The sequence below is a fragment of the Pelobates fuscus genome, chromosome 2, assembly GCF_036172605.1.
Source record: "Pelobates fuscus isolate aPelFus1 chromosome 2, aPelFus1.pri, whole genome shotgun sequence".
In the NCBI taxonomy this organism is placed as follows: Eukaryota; Metazoa; Chordata; class Amphibia; order Anura; family Pelobatidae; genus Pelobates; species Pelobates fuscus.
Window position 1 is genome coordinate 65,658,110 of NC_086318.1, and position 15,109 is coordinate 65,673,218.

Consider the following 15,109-nt stretch of genomic DNA (forward strand, 5'->3'; position numbering starts at 1 on the left):
CAGATAGAGGCGATAGTAGGTGGAATAGGGAGCCCTTGAGTAGGAATCAGTGCGCGTATTGCAGAGAAGAAGGGCATTGGAGAAGCGAGTGTCCGAAAAGAGAGCAGTATGAGAGAGACCCACCCAGGGCAGGTTATGGAAACTTTAGAGGTAGAGCGAGAGGTAGAGGAGGTCCCGGAGGGAGTAATGGTAATAGAGGACGTGTAAGAGAGGATAGATACTATCCCGCAGCGCAAAGGTCCCGCGATAGAGAAGGTAGGGACTTTGGAGGATTGGCTGACACGGTCATGGAGGACTATTGATACCGACCGGGCTCCATCCCCCTTGGTCGAGCGGAGCCTATGGTCGATGTATCAATAGGGGGAAAAAGGAGTGCATTCATGATCGACACTGGTGCTGAACATTCGGTGGTGACTAACCTAGTTGCTCCTCCATCTGGAAGAACTATTACCGTAATAGGAGCAACTGGAAGAAGTGCTGCAAAACCGGTTCTTAAAAGTCAACTCTGTACATTGGGAGGCCACGTAGTAAAACATCAATTCCTTTACATGCCTGAATGTCCAGTCCAATTGTTGGGACGTGATATGCTATCCAAATTACAAGTGCAGATTACGTTCCTACCAAACGGAACAACATCCATAAAGTTTAATGGACCTTCAGGTATTATGACATTATCCATACCAAAGGAAGAAGAGTGGCGACTTTATACAGCGTTGACTAGCCAAAACCCTAGGAGTGATGAATCCTTATTCAACATACCAGGAGTTTGGGCAGAGAACAACCCACCAGGACTGGCCCGCAATATTCCACCCATTCGAATCGAACTAAAACTTGGGGTTTATCCAGTGAGCCTACGACAATATCACATCCCGCAGAAGGCTAAGAAAAACATTCAATCTTATCTGGATAAGTTCATACGGTATGGTATCCTAAAATTCCGTACTTCCCCCTGGAACACCCCATTGCTGCCTGTTCAAAAGCCTGGTACAGATGAGTATCGCCCTGTGCAGGACTTGAGAGCAGTCAATGATGCGGTTGTTAGTATACATCCAGTTGTGCCCAATCCGTATAACCTGCTTGCTTTAATTCCGGGCGGGGCTACCTATTTTACAGTCTTAGACCTCAAAGATGCCTTCTTTTGCCTCCGAATTGCCGCAGAAAGCCAATGTATCTTCGCTTTCCAATGGGAAAATGCTGTAACGGGCTCAAAACGCCAGATGACTTGGACAAGACTGCCCCAAGGGTTTAAAAATTCACCTACCCTGTTCGGTTCAGCTCTAAGTCAAGATCTACTGGATTTCGAGTCCATCCCAGGAGAGTGTGTATTGTTACAATATGTAGATGACTTGTTGATAGCCGCAGTCACAAGGGAAATATGTCAGCAAGCAACGCACGATCTACTACACATTCTCTGGAAGGCAGGATACAAGGTATCTAGGAAGAAGGCTCAGTTGTGTCTGCCAACTGTCAAATATCTGGGATTCCATATCTCTGAAGGTCAAAGGATAATGGGGCCAGAGAGAAAAGAAGCTGTGTGCCAAATACCAACACCCAAGAATAGAAGACAAGTGCGAGAGTTCTTGGGGGCAGCAGGCTTCTGTAGGATATGGATTCCCAGTTACGCGATATTGGCAAAACCTCTGTATGCAGCTATCAAGGGTACAGAGCACGACCCCTTCTTATGGACTCAAAAACAGCAAACGGCATTTGAAGATGTGAAGAAGGCTTTGATGAGTGCCCCAGCATTAGGTCTACCTGATCACACACGACCATTCTACTTGTATGTACACGAGCAAAGAAGAATGGCTGTGGGAGTATTGACACAGTACTTGGGATCATGGCAAAGACCTGTTGCCTATATGTCTAAGCAATTGGATGCAGTGGCCAGCGGACTTCCACCTTGTCTAAGAGCTGCAGCCGCCCTGCTGGTAGCTGAAGCCGATAAACTCACTCTGGGTCAAGAACTTTATGTACGAGTCCCACATGCAGTACAGACGTTGTTGGATTACAAAGGAAATCATTGGTTCAGTAACAGCCGTATGACCAAGTATCAAGCAATGTTGTGTGAAAACCCAAGAGTGCATTTAGAGACTGTAAATACCTTAAATCCAGCTACCCTTTTGCCACAACCTACTGAAAGTCAACATGATTGTTTGGAGGTGATGGATGAAGTATTCTCAAGTAGACCAGATCTTCGTGATTTTCCCATCCAGAACCCCGACGTTCAATATTACACAGACGGCAGTAGTTATGTGAAAGAAGGGATCCGCTATGCAGGATATGCAGTAACAACGATAGACAAGGTGATAGAAGCTCGGCCACTGGCAAAAGGAACATCAGCACAGAAAGCAGAATTGATAGCACTGACACGAGCGTTACAATTGGCTGAAGGTTTAAGAGTAAACATCTACACGGACTCCAAGTATGCGTTTTTAACCACTCATGCCCACGGAGCTTTGTACAAAGAAAGAGGACTATTGAATTCAGAGGGCAAAGAAATCAAGTACGCAGCTGAAATCCTACAACTATTGGAAGCAGTATGGGAACCGAAAGAAGTCGGTATTATTCATTGTCAAGCGCATCTGAGAGGAGATGGTGATGTAACCAAAAGGAAACCGGATGGCAGATAATGCAGCTAAGCGTGCCGCTGAATCAGGAAGACAGGAATATGTGGAACATATAGCTGCTCTTATACCAACTCCACTGTCTCAATGGACTCCAGTTTATACAGCTCAAGAAGAGGAGTGGTTAAAGACTGAACCTGGAAAGTATTTGGAGAACAAATGGTATCAGTTAGAAGATGGGAGAATAGTTATTCCAGCATCACTAGCGGTAGAAATTGTCCAAAACTTTCACAACGGGACACATTCTGGGAGAGATAGTACAGAAGAATCTCTCAGAAAACATTTCAACATACCAAGATTGTCCAACTTAACTCAAGCCATTGTACGAAGATGTGTGACGTGTGCTAAAAATAATGCAAGGCACTCCCTATGTCAAAACATTGTATCATTTGAACTTGCTACCGCCCAGCTTGGAGATAATGAATCCAACGGTTACAGTAATACAATTATCTCCAAGCACCCAAAACCCACGTTTATTTCACATATAGAAAACAGATTAAAAATACATAACTCTAACAGTTTAATATCTACTTCGGTACTTTCACCACTCATTTTATAGCTCCAGTCCGTGTGCACTAGTTCACCGAATAGCAACATAAACTCACGAACCCGCCGCTGTATTTCATCGAGGGAAAGTCTGTTCGTGTGTTTGGGTCACAAGCTGAAAATGGCGGCCATGTTTTTAGGTGCAACAATAGGCAGCGGGACCTTGGCGCCAACTCGTGGAACTAATAACGGCCAGAGTTGTGCCCGAATCCCCGCTCTCTGGATGGATGTCTTCGCTGTTCGGGATACGAATTTAGCCCGCCGTGAAGGGGCACTTAACCTGCGGTTAACCGCAACATTCCACATTCTAATTGAGGCCACACGCCAGATTGAAGGTGGTCCCCATTCGTGCCTCTTTCGGTAGTTTAACCATCAGTAGATAAGGCACGAACGGATATATACTGGGGCCGTCAATTAGCCTGCGGTTAACTGCAAACCGCAACTCCCTGGGTGATCAATTGGTGGCACATGCTCTCAGCCGGGTGGTGCACCATTTGGTAGTTTGAGAGGTGACCGGGGTTAAGTGGCGGCACACACCAGGAGCCGGGTGGTCGGTTGTTCGTTTGACGAACTGGGGTATATATAATCCATTCGGGAGAGGGTGCAGCATTCCAGTACCGAAGTCATAATATACAAAATAGTCAATATAATCCTGGTTGGTAACAGTTTTGTAATAATAACATTATACAAATATATTCGGGACCAGTACAAAGCTTTATCTGGACATCTATTCATAAACAGGGCTATACATAGGACACAAGGTCACACATTCAGGCTTTAAGAAAGGAGATTTCATCTAAGGCAAATAAAAGGTTTTTTTACAGTAAGAGCAATAAGAATATGGAATTCTCTGCCTGAAGAGGTGGTTTTCTCAGAGTCTACACAGATGTTTAAACTGCAATTGGATAAATACTTGAAAAACATAACATACACGGATATAATTTCTAATTAGTGGGGTAATAGCTGCCTGATCCAAGGAGATATCTGACTGCTATTTTGGGGTCAAGAAGGAATTTTTTTCCTAGTTTGTTGCAAAATTGGAAGCGCTTCAGACTGGGTTTTTTGCCTTCTTTTGGATCAACAGCAAAAACATATGTGAGGAATGCTGAACTTGATGGACGCAAGTCTTTTTTCAGCTATGTAACTATGTAACTAACTTGTTCATTTTTCCGCTTCCTACATAAGGTTTCGGGTCTCTGTATATTACGGTAATTCTGGTTGTTACACTGGGTGCCTGCATGTTTGTTCAGAGTACATTTCATTGTCTAACCTGCTCTTTCAATTCTGTTTCTCTCGTTTCAGTTTACAGTCAGTCCGTGGTTCTATGTTTAACATTTCTTCTCAGATGGATGACGTCGTTGTATTCATTATAACATAAGACTTGTTTTTTTTCTCTACATTGTTTTTTCTGCCTTTTGTTCTGTTTTGTCGCAGCTTGTAAGAGGAAGTTGTGTGTGGGGATGGGGAGTTTTATTGGTCCTATCTTTTTTCTGATTGGTTGTTTTTTCTCTGTGTTAATGTGCTGCTCTTTTTAGTAAAGAGAGACTTAAGCAAATATTCACCTCCTGTCATTAATAAAATTACGATTATAGGTACCCTAAAGCTAGCATAATCTACAATTGTATTTGATCAATTATTTTGGGTTAACATCCTAATGCATAAACCCTGTTGCGCCTTTAACCTAAATCTAAAAGAATTTAGTTTAATTTCATGTGACTAACTGATGTACTTGATTTTTCTCTGTATAATTTTTAAGTAACTATTCTGCACACATCTCTTTTTTGTCTCATGTATTTTTTTTTAAAGATGCCAGAACGTTTCAACTTTTTGTAAGGTAATATACTAATAGGGAAGAACAGCCATGTAAATCAGGACAAACTGCACCCTGCAAAGTATGCTTTTGGGATGTGACCTGTCAACTTTTAGAATGATAAGAGCAGTAGTCAAACTTTAGAACCTGTCAAGAACAGGATGAGAACTTGTTGGCTTGTCTGCTGTGTGAAAAAAGATTGCTATAGCACGCAGCTGCCATCAAAAATTCAGAGTTTTACATGAAGTTCTGAAACTCTTTAATTTATTTGTGCAGAGCATTTACATCGGTATGATTCATTCCAGACCTGCCAGTGGAATACTTAAACAACAGGAAAGATGGCAAGAAACCTTGCTCTACCTTACTTTTGGGGACTCCCCAGAATCCCTAAGGCAAAAAGTGTGTGTGTGTGCGTGCGTGCGTGCGTGCGTGCTTGCATGTGTGTTTGTGTGTTTGTGTGTGTGTGTGTGTGCAGTTTATTTAGAATTTCTTATATTTAGTCAAAACAATAATTTGATACATTAGCTGAAGTTTTGCAATATTTCACAATGGTTATAAAATCAGGAAAAAATACCTTATTGTTATGATGTGTTTTCAGATCCAGGTTCCTCTTTTTGAATACATCATCTTGCCAAATTGAGTCCCTGCAACACTTTATTGGATTAAATATAGCTTGAAGAAAAGAACACTACAGATGTTGGTAATGATTGTGTCCTTACAGAGCCTGAAACACCTTCACTCATAAACATTAAATTGTGGTTGTCAATCGTATCCTACTAAAAAGCTGACTTAGTGAGCTTATGTGCAATTCTTTCTCCAGAGAACAGTCGTTTTACACCCTGTTAAATGTCAAAGAACCACTTCATCAATTATTGCAAGCATGAGTAGGAGCAGTGCATTTATCTATAAAAACATGATTTTAATTTTGCATTATATTATTATATAATTGTATTTTCAAAATGCAGCTTAAAATTGCCATAGGATATTACGTTTTATATTTGCAAAGAACTCAGGCAGTATATTAATTTAAAATACACAATTGATAAAACTTGAATTAGGCAGTTTGAAAAGGTTTTTAAAGTCTGATTTATAACATGCATTTTTTTTGTATTCTAAAATTCTAAGACTTGTTTTATTTTATCCTTATTCTTTTTGATTTTTAATTAGAAACAGATAAAGTATTAATAATTTGAAACATGGAATGCATATAACACTTTTTCACAATACACTGGCATCCCATGATCATTGTAGTAACAGATTATAGTACCTCTGACCCACCACTTAGCATTTCAGAATAGGTCATTGTTCATTAAATTTTTTTTTTTCAACAAACTGTGCCTCCACTCAGTAACTTTAGTTAGTATTTTCTTTTTGATTGTTTGTTGTTGTTTTTTTTTTGGGGGGGGGGAGTGGGGGAGGTTGGGGTGGCGGGCAGAGGGGGCTAAGGCAATACTTTTTTTTGTAAAGTATTTATAATTATATTGCAATCTATTAGAACGAGTTAGGTTCCTTCTTCAGGCTTTATACAAATTGCAATAAAACCTTTCCCCTAAGTTCACTTGCACAGTGCGATGTAAAGATTACCAGTAGATAAACAAAGTAAACAAAACAAGGGAACATGCGATTTTTTCACTGTGCTACTATCATCTAAGTAAGATGCTATTTGTCATTCTAGGCCTGTAGGGTTCACACATCAGTCACACTCTCAGATTAAGTCCAGGTGACTTTAGTAGTTGTTTTTAAGTGTTATTCATAAACTTCCAGAAATTCCCTGCTACAATTCAGGCCAATCATAAGTCTATCAACTAGGCTCATTAAGTTCACTTCCAAAATGTTTCTCTCTGGCTGGATGCAAAACAGACCCATATGAAAAGTAATTTTAATATCCTTAATGCTGAGAACACTTTCACAGAAATGTTCCCCTGTTTCTCTATTTTTTTTTTTTTTTTTTTTTGCTAGAGTACCTGTGGAAATAAAACTTTCGCTGAAGAGGAGGGCCTTATATTCCCCACATTTTGCACAGTGAAACATTTTATACACAGGATGAATTACACCAAATTTGACATTTTACAGGTGAATAGTAGGTTGTGGGTTGGTGGTTGGGGAGGAAGGACGAAACTCAAAGCTCCCAATGGTGTACAGTCCATAATCCCCCTCAGGTTAGAATCAGGCAGTGTTACTGTATCAAATAAAAGGGCATATCCTGTTCGAACTCCCCCTGCTCTGGTGATACCTGCAGGGTATAGAATGACTGACTGGAACTGATCAGGTGCTGGTAATCCTGCTCAAGCTCCCATTCCTGGACGGCCAATTCAATCAGGTCTGGCTCCAGGTCTTCAGCCATAGGGAGATCCAGCATGGCCTCTCTATAGTTAAGTATGTCCCAAAGCCGGGATTCTGCCGCACTCCCAAAGTCCGTTTCTGCAAAGGCCCCCCATAATAAACCAGGGCCGTTGTACTCCTTGCCCTCTGGTTTGTCGAACTTGGCCATTCCGTGAACACGCTGGACCGCGTACCAACGTAGCGCTTGGTACGCATCATCGAGACCCAGATCCCTCCATGCCAGTGTATGAAGCTGTATCACCAACTCTCCCCAGGGCTGATCTCCCAGTCTAGGCATCCGTAGGGCCACTCGAGCTTGTAGTCGCTGCTCCTTGCTGGGGAGGCGCTCACCTCGCCAACGCTGTACACCCTCCAGAGTTTCTTCCCACATCTCTTGTCGGGCGTCCTCTCTGCATGCCAGCCTGGTTGCCACTGCTATCGGCTTATCAAGTGTGGCCAAGATCCTCTGTAACCTCTGGTTAAGCTCATCTTTCACCTCGAGCGTTGTCCAGGGACTCGCTGGCTCTATGTCGCTCCATATTGATTCCTGTGTCTCTAAGGTGCTGTTCCTCTCTGGAGTTTGTTGGACCCTTTGTCTTCGTACAAACTCCTGTACTTCTGTCATGGTTCTGGAGATAATCTCTGTTGGTGGAGTTTCCCCATAGAATGACAGCCGGAATTGCAGCTCTCTCTGAAATTCCAACCGCCCCTGTTCCTCTGCTGGGTTGTTCTGTACCCAAACTGGACCCTTTTCTGGTCTGTATTCTGCCATTAGTGCTGTTGCCTTTCCTGGTACTTGCTCCTCTGTGGATCTGGATCCCGATGCTGCCAACCAATGTAGCGGAGAGCTGATTTCTCACAGCTTAAATCCACCAGTATATCCAGAGGATGCAGGAACAAGTAATAAATCCAACAGGGTAACCAGCACAATCAGCAATATATTCCAAGTATATCCCATCACCTTTCCCAATAACTGGATGACACACAGTATCAGGAGTAGAACTCAGGTTTATTTACACCATCCCTGCTTTTATGAGATTCTCCCATGCAAGGGAGGGACTCACCATAATTAGTACAGTAGCCAATCCCATAGACGTAACCTCCCACACATCTACTCCCCTTTGATTAACACTTAAGCTAATTATACAGTGTACACTTTTCTGCAATTCCTGGATGTACCCCATATATGTGGGGACCTTTAAATATGGTAGCCCTGATCTGGGTGAGGAAGTATCCGAAAATAGTTCCATGTATTTTGGCCCTGCAGTCGGTCACAGAAAAGGGAATGAAAACACACAAATTGCCTGGGTTATAGAGCCTGGGGAGGGTTTGAATGAATTCCCTTGTTCGTGGGGTTCTTTCTACCGAACGGCGGGCCATTCAGTAGTTTCTACACAAATTCATGGAAGTCTGAAGGTCTCAGCGGTGTTTGCCTAGTCGAGTGTCCGATTTTAATTCCAGACACTCGACGGCAAAACACCGCTGTTCGGGAGTTTAAGATGGTCGCCGCCACATGTTAGTTTCCCGAATGGCGGCCACCCAGAGGACAAAACCCACATTACATGAATTGCCAATTACCAGTTTGCAACATTGTTGCAAACGGTAATTGGAGGCACACTTATTCCTGGGTGGTCTGGTTGTTCGGTAGTTTCACTCAATATAATGAATGGAGTGATTCTACCAAACAATCAGATGAATGCTGCATACACAGAAACATACATACTATAAAAGACATCCTTACTGTAATCTGCTGCAAAGTCTTAAAGGGGTATTGTTCCCAAAAAGTCATAGAAGGTCCCTGACTGGTTCTTAAAGGGCCAGTAAGGTCATACACAATCCATTATGTCCAGTCAATGGGTTTAAAGGGTCCCATCTTCCCGGGACCATAATCACTGGGCAGGAGGTGAGTAAGCAGTCCCCTCCAGGAAACTGGGGCAGACTCTGGTACAGGGTCCAGTCCGCTACAGCTTCTATGCTTACAAGCTCCAGGAAAGATTTAGGGGTAGATTTAGGGTTAAAGTTAAGGGTAGGGTAAGGTTAGGGTTATGGTAGGTTTAGGGTTATGGTAGGTTTAGGGTTAGTGCTGTGGTAGGCTTAGTGTTAGGATAAGGTTTATGCACTGTTAGTGTTAGGTTAAGGCAAGGTTTAATGTTAGGTTAGAGTTATTGCTGTTTTAGGATTAGGGATAGTGTATGGTTAAGGTTGGGGCAAGTATATTGTTAGAGTTAGTGTAAGCATAGATTTGAGGGAAGTGTTGATATAGTGTTGGGGTGTTATATAGTTAGCTTTAACTACTCCCAGAAAAAAATTATATCCTAGATATATGAGTCATTAAACAATTAGGACTAATAAATGTATCTATTTTGAGCTTTTTAATAATTTAGTTGCACTGGATATGTGAAGAATATTTTAAAAGATTTTTTGCCCCCAACAGATTTTTCCATTATTAACACTTAATGTTGCGTTAGGTATACATGTAGGATATAAAAAGAAAACAATAAATGCTCCTTAAAACAATATGCAATATGTATGGAGCACTTAAAAAGAAATCCTTAAATTACAGTTGCACAAGCAAATTCTAGTTTTTTTTATTCAGAACTTGTACAATTGCCTCTGTACTTAAGGCTATAGGAGAGTCTGATGGCATAGGGTAGAGAAATCCGTAGGAATAAGGTAGATCTCAAAAAATCCAACAGAGGTGAGTTAGCAATGAGGGAACGAGCAGATGACAGGAGAAGGTGGCTCGTAGAGCAAAAAGAACAAGAAGCATATATTAGTTAAGTAAAAAGGAAATGTTATTGTATCTCTAATATATGGAGAAGACATGACAGTATACCTCTCCAGTCCCCACCCACAGGCATTAGGTTGTGGCTTTAACATAGATGCACCAACCAGTGGTTTATCAGATGGGGTCATAAGAGAGATTAGATCGGGATAATATTGACTTAATAAGCTTTTGGATTTTTTTAGTTGTTTCATTTGGTTGTTTTTTTTATACACTTAACCTATGTGCAGCTGGGGTTTTGTCAACTATTTGACTGCTGGCTGTTAGTGCAATTGGCTGAAATCTGGATCTGATTTTGGCTCATTTAGACACTGTTTTGCAAACTCTGGACACTGGTAAAACTTAGAAATAATGTCCAGATTTATCAGAACTGGATGGTGTTGCCCCATTCAGTACAGGGTCATTCGGATCTTTGGAAATAGACCTTATAATGCCACATACAGTAATTAAAGGGACACTCCAGGCACCCAGACTCATTGGAGTGGTCTGGGTGCCAACTCCCACTACCCTTAACCCTGCAAGTTTAATTATTGCAGTTTTTTATAAACTGCAATAATTACCTTGCAGGGTTAACTTTACCTCTAGTGGCTGTCTACTAGACAGCCACTAGAGGGCACTTCCTGGATTATAGCACAGAAAACATGTGCTAGAGCTTCGCTGGATGTCCTCACACTGTGTGAGGACCTCCAGCGTCGCTCAATTCCCTATAGGAAAGCATTGAAAAGCAATTTCAATGCTTTCCCATGGAGAGCTCTAATGTGCATGCGCGGCATCAGTCTCGCCCACCGGCCGACATAATGAAGAGGAGGAGCGGCAGCGGAGGAACAACCAGTGACGTGGGACATTTCGCTGCCTCTGGTAAGTCACTGAAGGGGTGAAAACCTCTTCAGCAACCGGGAATTGGGAGGTGGGAGGGAAAGGGGACCTGCAGTGCCAGGAAAACGGATTGTTTTCCTGGCACTGGAGAGTCCCTTTAAAGCTGCCAAATTCTGAATAAATACTATGGCAAGATGAAATAAGAACTGTTTGTTCACCATAGTCATACTAGAGGTGCCTACTTTTTCAGGCTTGTTGTAATTAAGAGGATGATATGCCACTTTGAAATTCATAGGCTTTGCCAGACTGCAAGCCTTCCATCACAGCTGGATGCACAATGCATATGTGAATAGGCAAAATGGTAGTTGTGCCTATATAATTTTATCAATAGGAATTCATTAAGATTTTCTTTGTTTTCAAACTAATTTTAGACAAAAAATTTAATTTATTTAACTACAAGTTAAATAAATACATCATAATAATGTGTCGGATAGCAGGCACTCTAAACTGTGACATTAATTCTGTGTGACACTGGAGTGAAACACTCCTGAGGACACTTATATCTGGTGGTCTAGTAAGGGGAGAAAAAGATAAATGCCATTGGTGTCAAAGATCTCACTTACATAATCTTTCTGTGGCAAATAGTTGCTGATTGTAGGATCATACTATATCATTACACATTGGTGACAATAGTTTATAACATAATGGATGAGAGATCAGTGCCATAAAGGAAACAGGTCTCCTACTCTTACTTCTAAACCACCAAGAATTGTTCTCTAGAGTCCATCAACCAAGTGGAAGGTATATCATATATATGCACGAATTCTATTCCACCAGTGGAAGGTGTTTTTAGATAAACCCTTGTGTTTTTATGACCAGATCATTATCCCAATCATACTTACTATTTGTGTTTGGCCATGGAGGCACGTACCCACTAATGCAATTATTGGGTCTTTTAACCCCTTAAGGACACATGACATGTGTGACATGTCATGATTCCCTTTTATTCCAGAAGTTTGGTCCTTAAGGGGTTAAATATGGTGTGTCCAACATAAACTAGGTCAACTATGCTATCTTATAAACAGCCACATCTGTTTTGCTAAATATATTGATGGAACATTAATCATGGCATTTGGTTTAGAAAATACACCTGTGGTAGAATTAAATACACGTGTAAAGTTGTACTATAAATAAACAATTGATTGTTCACATAAGCAGTGCCTTAACCCCTTTAATGCCGTAAAGCTGAGTAATGTATTGCTCTGTTCTGGGGACCACGGTGTGACACAAAGGACCCTGATTCTACATTGATCAAAATTTAGTTATTTGTAGATTGTGCATCTGGCTTCTCCCAAAACTTACAGAATGTTGGGTGATTGGTGGGTTGTTTGAATTCCGTAACTCCGGATTGCCATATGACTGAATCACAAAAAAACAATAGCTTACAATAGCTTACATATAATAATGAGCACTTTCATATGAGAATGGTTTATCTCACTTGAAAAATTCAGAGATGGCCATCTAAGCCTACTTAATTAGTTGAACATCCACTGAGAGGAGAAGGCACATTTCATAAATTGTGTAAATGAGAAGTTTTCTGGATATTCACTTTATCTACAAGAAAACCATTAGGAATAAATAAAGAGTGTAATGTAGAAATTCTTTTTGGCATGGGATTTACATTATAATATTGTAATGAGTAGCTAAATTTAGTGCATACATTTAAGATTTAGTTATATACTTTGTATAACTATTGATTAATCAATTGTTTTCCTTGTTTTATTGTTACAATCTGAATGTAGGGGACTTAAAAAGTTTAACTATAAAACAGTGAAATATGTGGCTTTGTATTCGATGTTTTGTTATTTTGTTTAGTTATGGGTCCCTATTTGGCATTGGTAGTTAAAGTAACAATAATATTATTAAGGTATTGTCCTAGGGAGGTGTGGATAATTATAATATATAAAATGTTGTATGATCTTAAATTTCTCTGATTTTTTTTTGTTTTTAAGGGTAAATTATATGGATAAATTCTCAACACATAAATCCCTTTTCGTTCACTTTACCCTGCAAGCAACCTTCTTTTGACATCTGCTCATTTCAGCACTGCCAACTCTCATCTGCAGGATTTTTTAAGGACTGCCCCATTCCTATGGAATTCCCTAACCGGTACCATCAAACTTTTCACTAGCATTCAGTCTTTCAAGACGTCACTAAAAACACACATTTTTAGATGTTAAATCCTACCATCTTCCTGGGTGACGATCCTCTCGTTACACTTGCCCTCCTCATTACCTTCACTTCCATTGTCCAGCTCACTCTCCCTCCTTGGACTGTTCGGTTCCTCCGCACACCATTTTGAAATTTTGACATGTCAGTCTCCTCCCACCCCATCCTGCTTCTCCGATAATTTTTTTGGGAAAGTATGCCATGACAGAGAGGAGCGTAGATTGATGTATAAGAGGCCTGTGCCGAAATAAGCCAGTCGCTTCACTAGACTTGTGATGGTTAGGAGGCATGCTCTTGTGTGTCTATACCCCTTCCTTATAGATTGTAAGATAAGTAAAGCAGGGCCTTTTTGCCTCTGTTAATATTTTGTATGTCATCTACCTGTGGTCAACTATCAGTGCGTTATGATTGTAAAGTGCTGCGGAATATCTTGGTACTGTATAAATAATAACAATAATAATAATAATAATAATAAAAAGTAAATTTTAAAATGAGTAAACTGGTTGCATAGCTGACTTATATAATGTTTCCAGTTCTGCTAATTTGAAATTCACTTTTATTTTCTCACAGTTTATTTTTTATTCTGTTGCACATAACCCAGTGTACATTATTGTAAACAGCAAAATAATAAGAAGATCTCGAAATGAAATGTAATGTCCATCTCAATACATATTTTTGATATGCAGACAGTACAACGACTGCTTAACAATATGTTATATTTTTCATTCTGACATATTTTTCTACTATATTTTTGATGATACACTGGGGAAATAATCAAGCTGTGCCTCACATACAAGGATATTATGATCACATTATGATGTCATATCATTACAAAATGTCAAGATGAAATATTACATGTCTCTATTATTTATAGAGAAGCAATTAAAAAGTACAATTTTGTGTGTGTGGTTTTGTTTCCATAAGAAAGCATAAACAGAAGCCATACTCTACCTACTAACCTTTAGTGGTCGTAAAATGAATCACGATTACAATAATTTGCTGGATTCTCTCTCGCATTACAAACTACTTACCAGAAAGACCAGTATCGCAGTAAAAACCTCAACCTCCAATTTACAGTAGACCTCCATCCGCATTGTGGCTTATAGCTTGTGACTTATTTTACCAGAGGAAAGCGTTAATGATGCAAAATTGACTAATGGCATCCTGGAACTGTTCAGTACTAAATAGAGGCAATGGTTGCTAGATCTTAACACACAGATACATATGTGTAGTAAAATGGCTGAACGGTCAGTAATCAATAAGGAGCACAATATAATGTTTAATGTTAATTAATAACAATGCTTGGGAGGAGGCCATCTGAATAAATTTAATACATAAGAAATATATAATTTACATTTATGGTCCACAGAGAGAATATGAAAAATAAGGAGTAGATATCTCCACAGATAAAAAAGTTGAACATAAGACACATAAGACACATACATAAGACACATATATGGACAAAGCTGGGTTAAGGTTGCCCAAGACATAGACATAGAAACATAGAATGTAACAGGGGATAAGAACCATTCGGCCCATCTAGTCTGCCCAATGTTCTAAATACTTTCATTAGTCCCTGACCTTATCTTAAGTCTAGGATAGCCTTATGCCTATCCCACAAATGCTTTAATAAACTTACTCACTGTGTAAACCTCTACCACTTCAGCTGGAAGGCTATTTCATGAATCCACTACCCTCTTTGTAAAGTAATACTTCCTTAAATTATTTTTTAACCTTATATATAGGCATGTCCAGACAAGTATTTTGTTAAAAAATGGATACCTTACCCACTATGTGAAAATGCTAAGCAGAGAGGTTACATATACAGAACACCTTAACACCTACATTATGTTCTATTTTCTTATTCTACATTTGAGACTCTTGCTTTATATTATTGTGTTTACCTAGGTTGGATCTCAAATATATCTTGAGAAATATTCTTACTGTTATTTTAATGGACTATACATTGAATTTATT